The following is a 14537-nucleotide window of genomic DNA, read 5'->3' as shown; positions in this document are numbered from 1 at the left end:
TTTTAAAGAAAAATTACAGCTACAAGAAAGATGAGGTGGAGAGAGCTCATCGCACAGGTTAACCTGAAACTGGAATGGCCAGACCTAGGCAAATTGCAGTTCAACTTGAAAAATTTAAAGATAGAATAAGGATTCTATAGAAAACAAAGCATCTCAATGGATCAAATTTACGTAAATGAGGACTATATGGAAGCTGTTCGCCAGAAATACGAATGAACTCTTTCCACAACTGAAAGCGGCACGTGAAAGAGTAGATATTGCTCATTTACGATATGATAAACTCATGATTCACCCCCGTACATGCACACCAAAACAACAGCAACATGGCCGGTACAAACAGGCAGCTATTTGAGACTGGTATTATCGGGGGCCCAGCATGTAAAAAAATACCTTAGCTAAGCATGCATGCACGCTAAAACATAAGATAGCGTGCATGCTAGCGTATGTTGGTATAACCAATTCAGACCTTCACAGTGTTGTTCTACAGAACTAAATCATTTCAATTTAGTTAGTTGTCTGGGTAGCAAAATGTTAACTGGCTGAGTGGATTCATTGGATCACGCAGGTTGGGTAGGTTCACTGGATCATGCAAGACAAGGTGTGGCATATATATATATATATATATATATATATATATATACATATATATATATATATATATATATATACATATATATATATATATATATATATATATATAATTATAATTGAAGAAACATGAGTTGGCTATTGCGGGGAGAGTTGATGTACTTGGAATCACAACAATGCAAATACTTCCTTATCACACTTGAATCCAAAAATGGACACTGCCCGGGCGGACCAGACGAGACACAGTTCTATTCTCAAGGCAATGCCGTCCCCTCGTGTTGGTGCGTTTTAGCACAAGGCCGCAAATTACTTGCGGCCCACTGTTTTCTTGACAGGTGTCGGCGCGGGTACCAACGCGGTATTGGGCCAATATTGTAGCAAAACTTTTTACTGTGGCCTATTTCAATCCCCAAATGTGTATAAAAAAATCAGTATCTGTAACCACAGTCACAAATGTATACCGAGAATCTAGAAATTCGTAATTGAAGTCACAAATGTGCGATTGAAGTCACAAATGTGCACAGAGAATCTACAAATGCATAATTGAAGTCATAAATGTGTAAGGAGAATCTACAAATGTGTACATTGATTTGTATGCACTCGATGTCTCTTGATTGGCTGCGTTCTTACGTGTGACTTTTGCTATAGTCCTGCCGTGGACGAGTCACAAAAGCGTGCGGCACGTTGCAAATGCCTATCTGTGGACTTGTGTAGCTCCGTAGCGACCTATTCAGACCACAGGGAGGCACTAGTACAGTGAACCCCCGCTACTTCGCAGTTCACCTTTCGCGGGTCTAAAAAATATTCTGGGGCATAGTAGTTTCGCCGAGCGGCACGACGGGGTGCTGGAGCGGTTAGACGGCCGGCGTGCGCCGAAGAAGAGCGTGGGCGAAGAGGAGAGTGGACGAAGAAGAGCACGTTCCCCCGGGCAAGATCGGGGGCGACGTTTCGCGCGGTTCGGACCGTACCAGAGCTCCGGAGGAGGCCGGCCGGCGTGCGTGACAGTTACGCCGAATAGGAGCACCTTCCCCGGGCACGGGCGGTGTCAAGCGGCCCCTAAGTTTAACCGAATGGAAGCTCCGGAGGAGGAGGGCATGCTCCCGTCACAGTTAAGCTGAAGAGGAGCACCTTCCCCGGGCACGGGCGGTGCCAAGCGGCCCCTAAGTTTAACCGAATGGAAGCTCCGGGGGAGGAGGGCGGGCGTGTGTCACAGTTAAGCCGAATAGGAGCACCTTCCGCCCGGGGCACGAGCGGGGCGAAATGAAACCGAGTTCAACCGAACGGAGACACGCTTCGGGGGAGCAGGTCCGGCGTGCGTGACAATTAAGCCGAAGAGGAGCACCTCTTCCGCCCGGGCACGAGCGGAGCGCGAGGCTGTCAGTTATGAATGAATAAATAAATAAATGAAGAATGCCACCTTTCATTTCACTGTCATGATCCGTGCCTGTCATGCCGCGTGTGTTTTTGTTTTTTCAGCTGTGTGGGCTTTCCTCCAGCGATCGTCTCGCGCCATGCCGTCAGCTGCTGCGAGACGCGCCCACCAGCCCCGCACCGGATTCCCATTCACTCACTGATTACACTCACTATATAATCCACCTACACTGACTACCTGGCGTTGGATTGTTATCCTACTTGCTCATGCTCCCGTACTTTGATCGTTATCTTGTTCAAGTGTTTCTTGTTGTCGCGTTTTTCTTTCATTTCGTTATCAGCTACAGCTCGGCTCGTTTTCTGTTCTCTTTTTCTGTCGATGATTGGTCTCCTCCTATCCTTCCGTGGTAAGCAATCTTCGTTAGTCATTCCTTGCCTTTTGCAAGCGTTTTTCGTTCTATAGTTATTCCCTTTTCCTGGTGCAAGTGTTCCACCAGCACTTTACGTTCTTTCCGCCGATAGATTGGTATTATATATATTATAGCCGATAGACCCTCATAGCCCTAGATTGTAATTGAATACTGACTATATTGTGATTATAATAAATATCTTTGTATCACCACCTTTTTTCCCGTGTCTGCGTTTGGAGAGTCCTGTTCAATCCTCCAGCTCTGCTGGAGGATCATAACATTCACAGGGCACACCGGACGGCGTACCAGCAGGTAAAAGTCGAAGTAATTCAATAAATACAAAAATAATGGCTGGTGTTGGAATTTAGCTTTATATCAATGTTAGAATTTAATTTTAAACCAATGTAAACTCGAATTAGTAATCTGACTCCAATTTGCGACTTTAACCAACTCTCACTCATCCAACAATATGCGCGCTCGTTCTGCAATAGAAAGGTATCAGGAAGCCGGCATTTTCACGCATAAGTGGATTTATTCCCAATACACAGACTTTCTACATGGCACCTGGGTCTCGGGTCCCTCTCAATACAACTCTACACATCTCTTGCCACCAGCGAATGTACTCTCCGAGTTGCCCAGTAATGATTCATACTATACAATACGCAAATGCGACAGAGACAAAGGCATCCTGGCATGATTCTATTGGCGATGTGTATCCTGCAGTTAACTTTAGCTTGCTCTCATTGGTCTTTCTTCTCCCGCCGAATCCCGTGGCGACTCCTCCTGGTTGTGCTTTGCTCATCTCGGCTTTCCCCTCCTTCTGGTGATCCTGCAACATTCCATCCTTGCACAACCCCGCAACCCCCATTCTGTTGCTTATGCTCCCACACACACAGTTTCACCCCCACACACACTCTCAGCATTTTACAGTATCACATTTTCATACACTGGATGCAGCAACATCTAATGAACTATGTTAAGCTCAAACTCTTATATTCCTTTAATAGTCAAATGTATGAAATCCTTTAAGTGTAACCGAAGTTTAGACCATGCTAATGACAAGACCCTCAGGAGAGGACTGCAGGAAGATTGGATCACGGCTGCAACAAAAGAGGTGTGAACGAGACACCTCTGAAACAATGGACTTTCATGCCGGGACAACAAAAGTCATGCTGGTGGCTCCTAGCAGTCTACCCTTTGCTCTGTTTAAATCATGACTGGCATGATTACATTATCCTTTACTGGGAAATAAAAAAATAATAAGTTTTAATAATTTAGTTTTTTTTTGTTATAACATGAATTTCACTCTCTCTCTACCCCATATATATATATAAAAATATATATATATATAAATATATATATATATATATATATATTTTTTTTTTAAGCATTTTTGAAGGTGCGCCGCTACTTCGCGGATTTTCAGTTTTCGCGGGTGGTCTCGGTCCCCATTAACCGCGATAACCGGGGGTTCACTGTACTCTACAGCTGCAGCAGACAGATGATCCGATGGAGTCTATATGGCGTACGGTGTTTACTAAATTAATAAATTAATTAGTTTAAAAAAGAAGTGTTTGTAAATGCAATGAAGGGAAGCATTGTTAATGTGTCAATTGGCTGGTGTAGGGAAGTTTCATCCATTTTTGTTTTGTTTCAGTGATTTTATTATTTGTGGCATTTTGTTAGCGTATCGATATGTAATGTTCATGTTACTACCCCTGGAGGGCAGTAATGTCTAGGGTATTTATTTCTATGACCGGATGTTAATGTGGTGGAATGACCACTGACTAAGTGAGTTTAGTGTATAATGTACAAACAATGCAGTTCGTTCCACACTATTCTTGAATTTAACCCAGTTCAAAGAATGTTAAATAAATGGTACTTAACCGTGGGTCGATACTATCTATCCATGTTATTCTTGGACAGTAATCCCTCGCTATATCGCGCTTCACCTATCGCAGCTGTAAGGACCGCTCTCCAGCCGAAGCTGGAAAGCAGTGAAGGCGGATTCTTAAAACGCTGACAAGGGAAAAGTTTGGATCACAGGGGTTTATTAGGACCGGCAAATCACAATCATTGAATAGGCAAGATAGCTTGCTATTACTAATACTTGGATATCTATAATTAATGTCGCCAAAAGACGTGAACGAAAAACGCTGGTGGAGGGAACTCGCACCAGGAGAGCCAAAACGAGGAACAGAAAAAGCTTGCAACGCAAGAGAACCGAAAACGAGGATGTCCTTCCACAAAAGGGAGAGGTTAGAGCCAATGCACGGAGCGAGAACAAAAAGCGAGCCGAAACGTAGCTGCAACATGGAAATCATCAAAAACTTACAAAGACCATACACGGGAGAACTTGGACGAAGATAGTAGCGAAGGCACATGGGCAAGAGCAAGGTGAGTCAATAATCCGACGCGAGAGTGTCGGCGTGGCTGTCTTAAATAGCCCGTGAGTCATTACTTGATGGGTCGCAGCTGTGTGGCTCGTGAGCGCGTCTCGCTCGCGGCCGAGTCCCGAGGTGGCGCGTCGACGGGCGCGCCCACCCAGCTGCAACGACAACACATTGATCGTGACAGTACCCCCCCCCTCAATGGACGCCCCTTGGCGGACTACCTGGTTTGGACGGATTGGCGTGGTGGTAATCGCGAAGCAGAGATGGACACATGATCCAGGAGCGGGGAATCCATTGCCGCTCCTCAGGACCGTAGCCTTCCCAGTCGACCAGGTACTGAACTCCCCTTCCCCTGCGCCTGGAGTCCAGGATCTCCTTCACGGTGTAGACAGGATCGCCGTCGATGATTCTTGGAGGTGGCGGCGGGGCGGTAGGTGGCACCAAAGGGCAGGTGGGGGCCGGCTTGATGAGCGAGACGTGGAAAACGGGGTGTATCTTCATGGTGGGAGGCAGCTTAAGGCGAACGGAGACCGGGTTGATGATGGCCGAGACTTCGAAGGGGCCCACGAAGCGTGGGTCCAGCTTGCGGGACGACCCCGCCAGGTTAAGGTCGCGTGTAGACAACCACACCTTGTCGCCGATCTTGTACCCTGGGGCCGGGCGGCGGCAACGATCCGCGATGCGCTGGTTCCGCTGCGTGGTGCGTGCCAGGGCGGCCCGGGCCTCTCTCCATGCCCGGTGCGCCCGTTTCAGGTGCTGCTGGATCGAGGGAACTTCTTCGGTACCAGCTTGCGTCGGGAACAGCGGAGATTGGTATCCGTAGGCCGTCTGGAATGGCGACTGGCCCGTCGCCGAGGAAACCAGGGTATTGTGGGCGTATTCGATCCATGGTAAGTGATCGACCCAGGTAGACGGCTGGTCCAGGCAAACACATCGGAGTGCAGTTTCGAGGTCCTGGTTTGCGCGTTCCGACTGCCCGTTCGTCTGTGGGTGGTATCCCGAGGAGAGGCTGGATGTCGCCCCCAGGCACTGACAGAACCGCTTCCACACCCGGGAGATGAACTGCGGGCCTCGGTCGGATACCAGGTCGTCCGGGATGCCATGGAGCTTGACCACATGCTGCACCAGGAGGTTGGCCGTTTCCAGGGCCGTCGGCAGCTTGGGTAAGGGTACGAAATGAGCGGCCTTGGAGAACCGGTCCACCACGGTGAGAATGACGGTGTGCCCTCGGGAAGCGGGTAGGCCGGTGACGAAGTCCAAAGCAATGTTGGCCCAGGGGCGTGCCGGAATGGGAAGCGGCCGGAGGAGACCCGCTGGAGGCTGGTGCGAAGATTTGCTGGCGGCGCACGGCGGGCAAGCCTGAATGTACGCCGTCACGTCTTTCTTTAGCGAGGGCCACCAGAACCGTTGGCCGATCAGGCCCAGGGTACGCCGTATGCCAGGGTGACAGGCTAGTTTGGAGGCATGGCCCCACTGAATCACCTCCGAGCGGAGCTGGGACGGCACAAAAAGTCGGCCCGGGGGGCAACCTGCTGGAGCGCCGCTCTTCTCCTGGTCCTCCCGGATTCGCCGCTCCACTTCCCACTGGAGGCCTCCCACCAGCCGATGACTGGGCACCACGCTCGCCGGCCCCTCTTCGTCTTCCCATGCGTCGTGGATGCGGGACAGGGCGTCGGGCTTGGTGTTGCGCGCCCCCGGCCGGTACGTCAGCGAGTAATTGAAGCGGCTGAGGATAAGCGCCCACCTCGCCAGCCGGGGGTTCAGTCTCTTCATAACGCGGATGTATGACAAGTTCTTGTGGTCTGTGTAAATCACGAAGGGCTCCTGGGTGCCCTCCAGCCAGTGCCGCCACTCCTGCAGCGCCAGAACCACCGCCAGGAGTTCTCGGTTTCCCACGTCGTAATTTGCTTCTGCTGGGGAAAGGCGACGGGAGAAGAAGGCGCAGGGGTGGAGGCGCTGGTCGACCGGAGATCGTGCGACAGGACGGCCCCCACTCCGGAATCAGAGGCGTCCACCTCTACAACAAAAGGAAGATCTGTATTAGGGTGGTGTAATACAGGCGGGTTAGTGAATGCTTTTTTAAGATCATCGAAGGCCTGCTCGGCCTCGTGACTCCACGAGAATCGGGTCTTGGTCGAAGTGAGGCGAGTGAGGGGCAACGCCCGGCGGCTATAGTCCTTTATGAAACGACGGTAGAAGTTGGCGAACCCTAAGAACCGCTGTAGCTGCTTTCGAGTAGCCGGGACCGGCCACTCCACGACGGCCCGTGTCTTGGCCGGGTCGGCCTTTAGTTGCCCGTTCTCTACAATGAACCCTAGAAATGATACTGACGTTTTATGGAACTCGCATTTCTCCGCTTTTACGTACAGTTTATTTTCTAGCAATCGTTGTAGAATTGTGCGCACGTGCTGATGGTGTTCTATTGCGGAGCGAGAGAAAATGAGTATGTCGTCTAGGTACACGAAGCAGTACACGTTGAGCATGTCTCTGAGGACGTCGTTGATGAGTGCTTGGAAGACTGCCGGTGCGTTTGATAGCCCAAAGGGCATGACCAAATACTCGAAGTGTCCGAGCGGGGTTTTGAACGCGGTTTTCCATTCATCCCCCTCCCAAATGCGGACCAAATGGTATGCGCTGCGGAGGTCTAGTTTTGAGAAAATTGTTGCGGATTGAAGGGGGGCAAACGCTGAGTCCAGCAAGGGCAATGGATAGCGATTTTTCACTGTGATCGCGTTCAACTCCTTGTAGTCGACGCACGGCCGGAGAGATTTGTCTTTCTTCTCCACGAAGAATAGCCCCGCCCCCACCGGAGATGTAGACGGTCTAATCAACCCCGCGGCCAACGACTCGGTTATGTACTCCTTCATAGCAGTCTGCTCGGGTTGCGACACTTTGTATAGTCGTACCGACGGCAGGACCGGGTCAGGCACCAAATCTATAGCGCAATCATACGGGCGGTGTGGGGGTAAGGACTTCGCGCTCTCCTTACTAAAAACGGCGCGGAGGTCATGGTAGATAGGCGGCACATTGTCCAGATCGACCTCCCTCTTTGGTGCTGCCCTAACCTGCAAGCCCTCCTCGGCTGACCGTAGGCAGTGCGCGTAGCAAAACGGGCTCCAGTTTTGGAGGGAGAAGCGCCCCCAGTCGATCACCGGGTTGTGAGCTACCAACCACGGAATCCCTAGTACGACCGGGGCTGCCCTAGCCGGCATGACAAAAAACGAGCGTTTTTCTATATGGTTGCCCGATAACTTCAACGTGAGTGGTTCGGTTAATCGTCTGATATCGGCCAGAACCCGTCCGTCGAGATCACAAAGTTTCTCTGATTTTTTAAGTTCGGTGACCACGCAGCCGAGTTGGTCAACTAAGCCCGCATCAATGAAGCAGTCGTCTGCTCCTGAGTCAATCAGCGCGCGAATCTTGACACCCCCGCCGAGGCCGATGATCTCTCCGTCCATCTCGAGTCTCCGGGGATGACCGCGGCTGTCCCGACTCCCCGCCCCGCGGACGGGCTGCTCTTGCCGGCCGGTCGTGGCCGGGGAGGAGTTGTCCGCGGATTCACAGTGCGCTGGGCGACGAAGAGGCGACTCTCGGCGGGCGATCAGCTCCGGGCACGCTGCTACTCGATGATCCTGCAGGCCACAGTAGAAGCACGCCCCCGTGCTGCGCCGTCGCTCCCTCTCGCGAAGATCCGGGCGGCTCGGCCCCGGCTGCTTGGGCTCGTCGAAGGAAGGTCGCTCGGGGGCGCGGAGACGTGGAGGATCTGCGCGGGGCTGCCCCCACTCATGCTCTTGACGTTGTTCGCGGGGCCTCAGCCGACTTGCTCCCATCTGCATGGGCTCGTCGATCGGCGTAAACTCGGGAACCCGGAAGTGCGGCGGCTCGGCGCGGCGCTGCTCCACCCCTCGCTCTCGACGGCGCTCACGCAGGCGGTTGTCGAGCCGAATGGCCAGGGTGATCAGCTCCTCCAGGGTTTCGGCGTCGTCGCGGGCTGCCAGCTCGTCCTTTAGAGCCGGGCTCAAGCCCCTCCGGAACACAGACCTCAGAGCGCAGTCGCCGAATCCGCTCTCGGCTGCTCGGATGCGGAACGCGATGGAGTAGTCCGCAACTGATCGGGATCCCTGGGTACAGTCCAACAGTTCTGCCCCGGCTTCCTTTCCCCGGATAGGGTGGTGGAACACCCTTTGAAATTCCGCGAGAAAGACGGGGAACGAGGAACGGACCTCTGGGCGTGCGTTGCTCACGGCCATGGCCCACGTACTCGCTTGACCAGTCAGGAGGCTCATCATAAATGCTACTTTGGACCCGTCATGGGCATACGTCAGGGGCTGCTGATCGAAGATCAGCCTACAGTGGTGGATGAACGGGGCGCAAAGTGCGGGCTCCCCGCCGTAGCGGTCGGGGTGAGCCAAGTTAGGCTCCTTAAACGGGTAAGTCTGGAACTGAGTCCCGGGAGAGGGGGCGGCCGGGTTGGGAATCGGTGTGGCGGGGAGCGGGTGACTCAATCGAGCATCTAAGCTCGTGAGCTGATGCGCCAGTTGGCCGACCGCGTCGCGCAGGGTGGCGAGCTCGGTCGCCTGTTGGCCGACTAAGCGTCCTTGGCTGGTCAAGGCATGATAAATTTTTCCGGTGTCAGCAGAATCCATGGTCGGATTATTCTGTAAGGACCGCTCTCCAGCCGAAGCTGGAAAGCAGTGAAGGCGGATTCTTAAAACGCTGACAAGGGAAAAGTTTGGATCACAGGGGTTTATTAGGACCGGCAAATCACAATCATTGAATAGGCAAGATAGCTTGCTATTACTAATACTTGGATATCTATAATTAATGTCGCCAAAAGACGTGAACGAAAAACGCTGGTGGAGGGAACTCGCACCAGGAGAGCCAAAACGAGGAACAGAAAAAGCTTGCAACGCAAGAGAACCGAAAACGAGGATGTCCTTCCACAAAAGGGAGAGGTTAGAGCCAATGCACGGAGCGAGAACAAAAAGCGAGCCGAAACGTAGCTGCAACATGGAAATCATCAAAAACTTACAAAGACCATACACGGGAGAACTTGGACGAAGATAGTAGCGAAGGCACATGGGCAAGAGCAAGGTGAGTCAATAATCCGACGCGAGAGTGTCGGCGTGGCTGTCTTAAATAGCCCGTGAGTCATTACTTGATGGGTCGCAGCTGTGTGGCTCGTGAGCGCGTCTCGCTCGCGGCCGAGTCCCGAGGTGGCGCGTCGACGGGCGCGCCCACCCAGCTGCAACGACAACACATTGATCGTGACAGTACCCCCCCCTCAATGGACGCCCCTTGGCGGACTACCTGGTTTGGACGGATTGGCGTGGTGGTAATCGCGAAGCAGAGATGGACACATGATCCAGGAGCGGGGAATCCATTGCCGCTCCTCAGGACCGTAGCCTTCCCAGTCGACCAGGTACTGAACTCCCCTTCCCCTGCGCCTGGAGTCCAGGATCTCCTTCACGGTGTAGACAGGATCGCCGTCGATGATTCTTGGAGGTGGCGGCGGGGCGGTAGGTGGCACCAAAGGGCAGGTGGGGGCCGGCTTGATGAGCGAGACGTGGAAAACGGGGTGTATCTTCATGGTGGGAGGCAGCTTAAGGCGAACGGAGACCGGGTTGATGATGGCCGAGACTTCGAAGGGGCCCACGAAGCGTGGGTCCAGCTTGCGGGACGACCCCGCCAGGTTAAGGTCGCGTGTAGACAACCACACCTTGTCGCCGATCTTGTACCCTGGGGCCGGGCGGCGGCAACGATCCGCGATGCGCTGGTTCCGCTGCGTGGTGCGTGCCAGGGCGGCCCGGGCCTCTCTCCATGCCCGGTGCGCCCGTTTCAGGTGCTGCTGGATCGAGGGAACTTCTTCGGTACCAGCTTGCGTCGGGAACAGCGGAGATTGGTATCCGTAGGCCGTCTGGAATGGCGACTGGCCCGTCGCCGAGGAAACCAGGGTATTGTGGGCGTATTCGATCCATGGTAAGTGATCGACCCAGGTAGACGGCTGGTCCAGGCAAACACATCGGAGTGCAGTTTCGAGGTCCTGGTTTGCGCGTTCCGACTGCCCGTTCGTCTGTGGGTGGTATCCCGAGGAGAGGCTGGATGTCGCCCCCAGGCACTGACAGAACCGCTTCCACACCCGGGAGATGAACTGCGGGCCTCGGTCGGATACCAGGTCGTCCGGGATGCCATGGAGCTTGACCACATGCTGCACCAGGAGGTTGGCCGTTTCCAGGGCCGTCGGCAGCTTGGGTAAGGGTACGAAATGAGCGGCCTTGGAGAACCGGTCCACCACGGTGAGAATGACGGTGTGCCCTCGGGAAGCGGGTAGGCCGGTGACGAAGTCCAAAGCAATGTTGGCCCAGGGGCGTGCCGGAATGGGAAGCGGCCGGAGGAGACCCGCTGGAGGCTGGTGCGAAGATTTGCTGGCGGCGCACGGCGGGCAAGCCTGAATGTACGCCGTCACGTCTTTCTTTAGCGAGGGCCACCAGAACCGTTGGCCGATCAGGCCCAGGGTACGCCGTATGCCAGGGTGACAGGCTAGTTTGGAGGCATGGCCCCACTGAATCACCTCCGAGCGGAGCTGGGACGGCACAAAAAGTCGGCCCGGGGGGCAACCTGCTGGAGCGCCGCTCTTCTCCTGGTCCTCCCGGATTCGCCGCTCCACTTCCCACTGGAGGCCTCCCACCAGCCGATGACTGGGCACCACGCTCGCCGGCCCCTCTTCGTCTTCCCATGCGTCGTGGATGCGGGACAGGGCGTCGGGCTTGGTGTTGCGCGCCCCCGGCCGGTACGTCAGCGAGTAATTGAAGCGGCTGAGGATAAGCGCCCACCTCGCCAGCCGGGGGTTCAGTCTCTTCATAACGCGGATGTATGACAAGTTCTTGTGGTCTGTGTAAATCACGAAGGGCTCCTGGGTGCCCTCCAGCCAGTGCCGCCACTCCTGCAGCGCCAGAACCACCGCCAGGAGTTCTCGGTTTCCCACGTCGTAATTTGCTTCTGCTGGGGAAAGGCGACGGGAGAAGAAGGCGCAGGGGTGGAGGCGCTGGTCGACCGGAGATCGTGCGACAGGACGGCCCCCACTCCGGAATCAGAGGCGTCCACCTCTACAACAAAAGGAAGATCTGTATTAGGGTGGTGTAATACAGGCGGGTTAGTGAATGCTTTTTTAAGATCATCGAAGGCCTGCTCGGCCTCGTGACTCCACGAGAATCGGGTCTTGGTCGAAGTGAGGCGAGTGAGGGGCAACGCCCGGCGGCTATAGTCCTTTATGAAACGACGGTAGAAGTTGGCGAACCCTAAGAACCGCTGTAGCTGCTTTCGAGTAGCCGGGACCGGCCACTCCACGACGGCCCGTGTCTTGGCCGGGTCGGCCTTTAGTTGCCCGTTCTCTACAATGAACCCTAGAAATGATACTGACGTTTTATGGAACTCGCATTTCTCCGCTTTTACGTACAGTTTATTTTCTAGCAATCGTTGTAGAATTGTGCGCACGTGCTGATGGTGTTCTATTGCGGAGCGAGAGAAAATGAGTATGTCGTCTAGGTACACGAAGCAGTACACGTTGAGCATGTCTCTGAGGACGTCGTTGATGAGTGCTTGGAAGACTGCCGGTGCGTTTGATAGCCCAAAGGGCATGACCAAATACTCGAAGTGTCCGAGCGGGGTTTTGAACGCGGTTTTCCATTCATCCCCCTCCCAAATGCGGACCAAATGGTATGCGCTGCGGAGGTCTAGTTTTGAGAAAATTGTTGCGGATTGAAGGGGGGCAAACGCTGAGTCCAGCAAGGGCAATGGATAGCGATTTTTCACTGTGATCGCGTTCAACTCCTTGTAGTCGACGCACGGCCGGAGAGATTTGTCTTTCTTCTCCACGAAGAATAGCCCCGCCCCCACCGGAGATGTAGACGGTCTAATCAACCCCGCGGCCAACGACTCGGTTATGTACTCCTTCATAGCAGTCTGCTCGGGTTGCGACACTTTGTATAGTCGTACCGACGGCAGGACCGGGTCAGGCACCAAATCTATAGCGCAATCATACGGGCGGTGTGGGGGTAAGGACTTCGCGCTCTCCTTACTAAAAACGGCGCGGAGGTCATGGTAGATAGGCGGCACATTGTCCAGATCGACCTCCCTCTTTGGTGCTGCCCTAACCTGCAAGCCCTCCTCGGCTGACCGTAGGCAGTGCGCGTAGCAAAACGGGCTCCAGTTTTGGAGGGAGAAGCGCCCCCAGTCGATCACCGGGTTGTGAGCTACCAACCACGGAATCCCTAGTACGACCGGGGCTGCCCTAGCCGGCATGACAAAAAACGAGCGTTTTTCTATATGGTTGCCCGATAACTTCAACGTGAGTGGTTCGGTTAATCGTCTGATATCGGCCAGAACCCGTCCGTCGAGATCACAAAGTTTCTCTGATTTTTTAAGTTCGGTGACCACGCAGCCGAGTTGGTCAACTAAGCCCGCATCAATGAAGCAGTCGTCTGCTCCTGAGTCAATCAGCGCGCGAATCTTGACACCCCCGCCGAGGCCGATGATCTCTCCGTCCATCTCGAGTCTCCGGGGATGACCGCGGCTGTCCCGACTCCCCGCCCCGCGGACGGGCTGCTCTTGCCGGCCGGTCGTGGCCGGGGAGGAGTTGTCCGCGGATTCACAGTGCGCTGGGCGACGAAGAGGCGACTCTCGGCGGGCGATCAGCTCCGGGCACGCTGCTACTCGATGATCCTGCAGGCCACAGTAGAAGCACGCCCCCGTGCTGCGCCGTCGCTCCCTCTCGCGAAGATCCGGGCGGCTCGGCCCCGGCTGCTTGGGCTCGTCGAAGGAAGGTCGCTCGGGGGCGCGGAGACGTGGAGGATCTGCGCGGGGCTGCCCCCACTCATGCTCTTGACGTTGTTCGCGGGGCCTCAGCCGACTTGCTCCCATCTGCATGGGCTCGTCGATCGGCGTAAACTCGGGAACCCGGAAGTGCGGCGGCTCGGCGCGGCGCTGCTCCACCCCTCGCTCTCGACGGCGCTCACGCAGGCGGTTGTCGAGCCGAATGGCCAGGGTGATCAGCTCCTCCAGGGTTTCGGCGTCGTCGCGGGCTGCCAGCTCGTCCTTTAGAGCCGGGCTCAAGCCCCTCCGGAACACAGACCTCAGAGCGCAGTCGCCGAATCCGCTCTCGGCTGCTCGGATGCGGAACGCGATGGAGTAGTCCGCAACTGATCGGGATCCCTGGGTACAGTCCAACAGTTCTGCCCCGGCTTCCTTTCCCCGGATAGGGTGGTGGAACACCCTTTGAAATTCCGCGAGAAAGACGGGGAACGAGGAACGGACCTCTGGGCGTGCGTTGCTCACGGCCATGGCCCACGTACTCGCTTGACCAGTCAGGAGGCTCATCATAAATGCTACTTTGGACCCGTCATGGGCATACGTCAGGGGCTGCTGATCGAAGATCAGCCTACAGTGGTGGATGAACGGGGCGCAAAGTGCGGGCTCCCCGCCGTAGCGGTCGGGGTGAGCCAAGTTAGGCTCCTTAAACGGGTAAGTCTGGAACTGAGTCCCGGGAGAGGGGGCGGCCGGGTTGGGAATCGGTGTGGCGGGGAGCGGGTGACTCAATCGAGCATCTAAGCTCGTGAGCTGATGCGCCAGTTGGCCGACCGCGTCGCGCAGGGTGGCGAGCTCGGTCGCCTGTTGGCCGACTAAGCGTCCTTGGCTGGTCAAGGCATGATAAATTTTTCCGGTGTCAGCAGAATCCATGGTCGGATTATTCTGTAAGGACCGCTCTCCAGCCGAAGCT

This window comes from Idiotropiscis lumnitzeri, chromosome 1, assembly GCF_059441095.1.
Source record: "Idiotropiscis lumnitzeri isolate Australia: NSW breed Sydney's pygmy pipehorse chromosome 1, RoL_Ilum_1.0, whole genome shotgun sequence".
Taxonomy (NCBI): Eukaryota; Metazoa; Chordata; class Actinopteri; order Syngnathiformes; family Syngnathidae; genus Idiotropiscis; species Idiotropiscis lumnitzeri.
Note: the sequence above shows the minus strand (reverse complement) of the source record.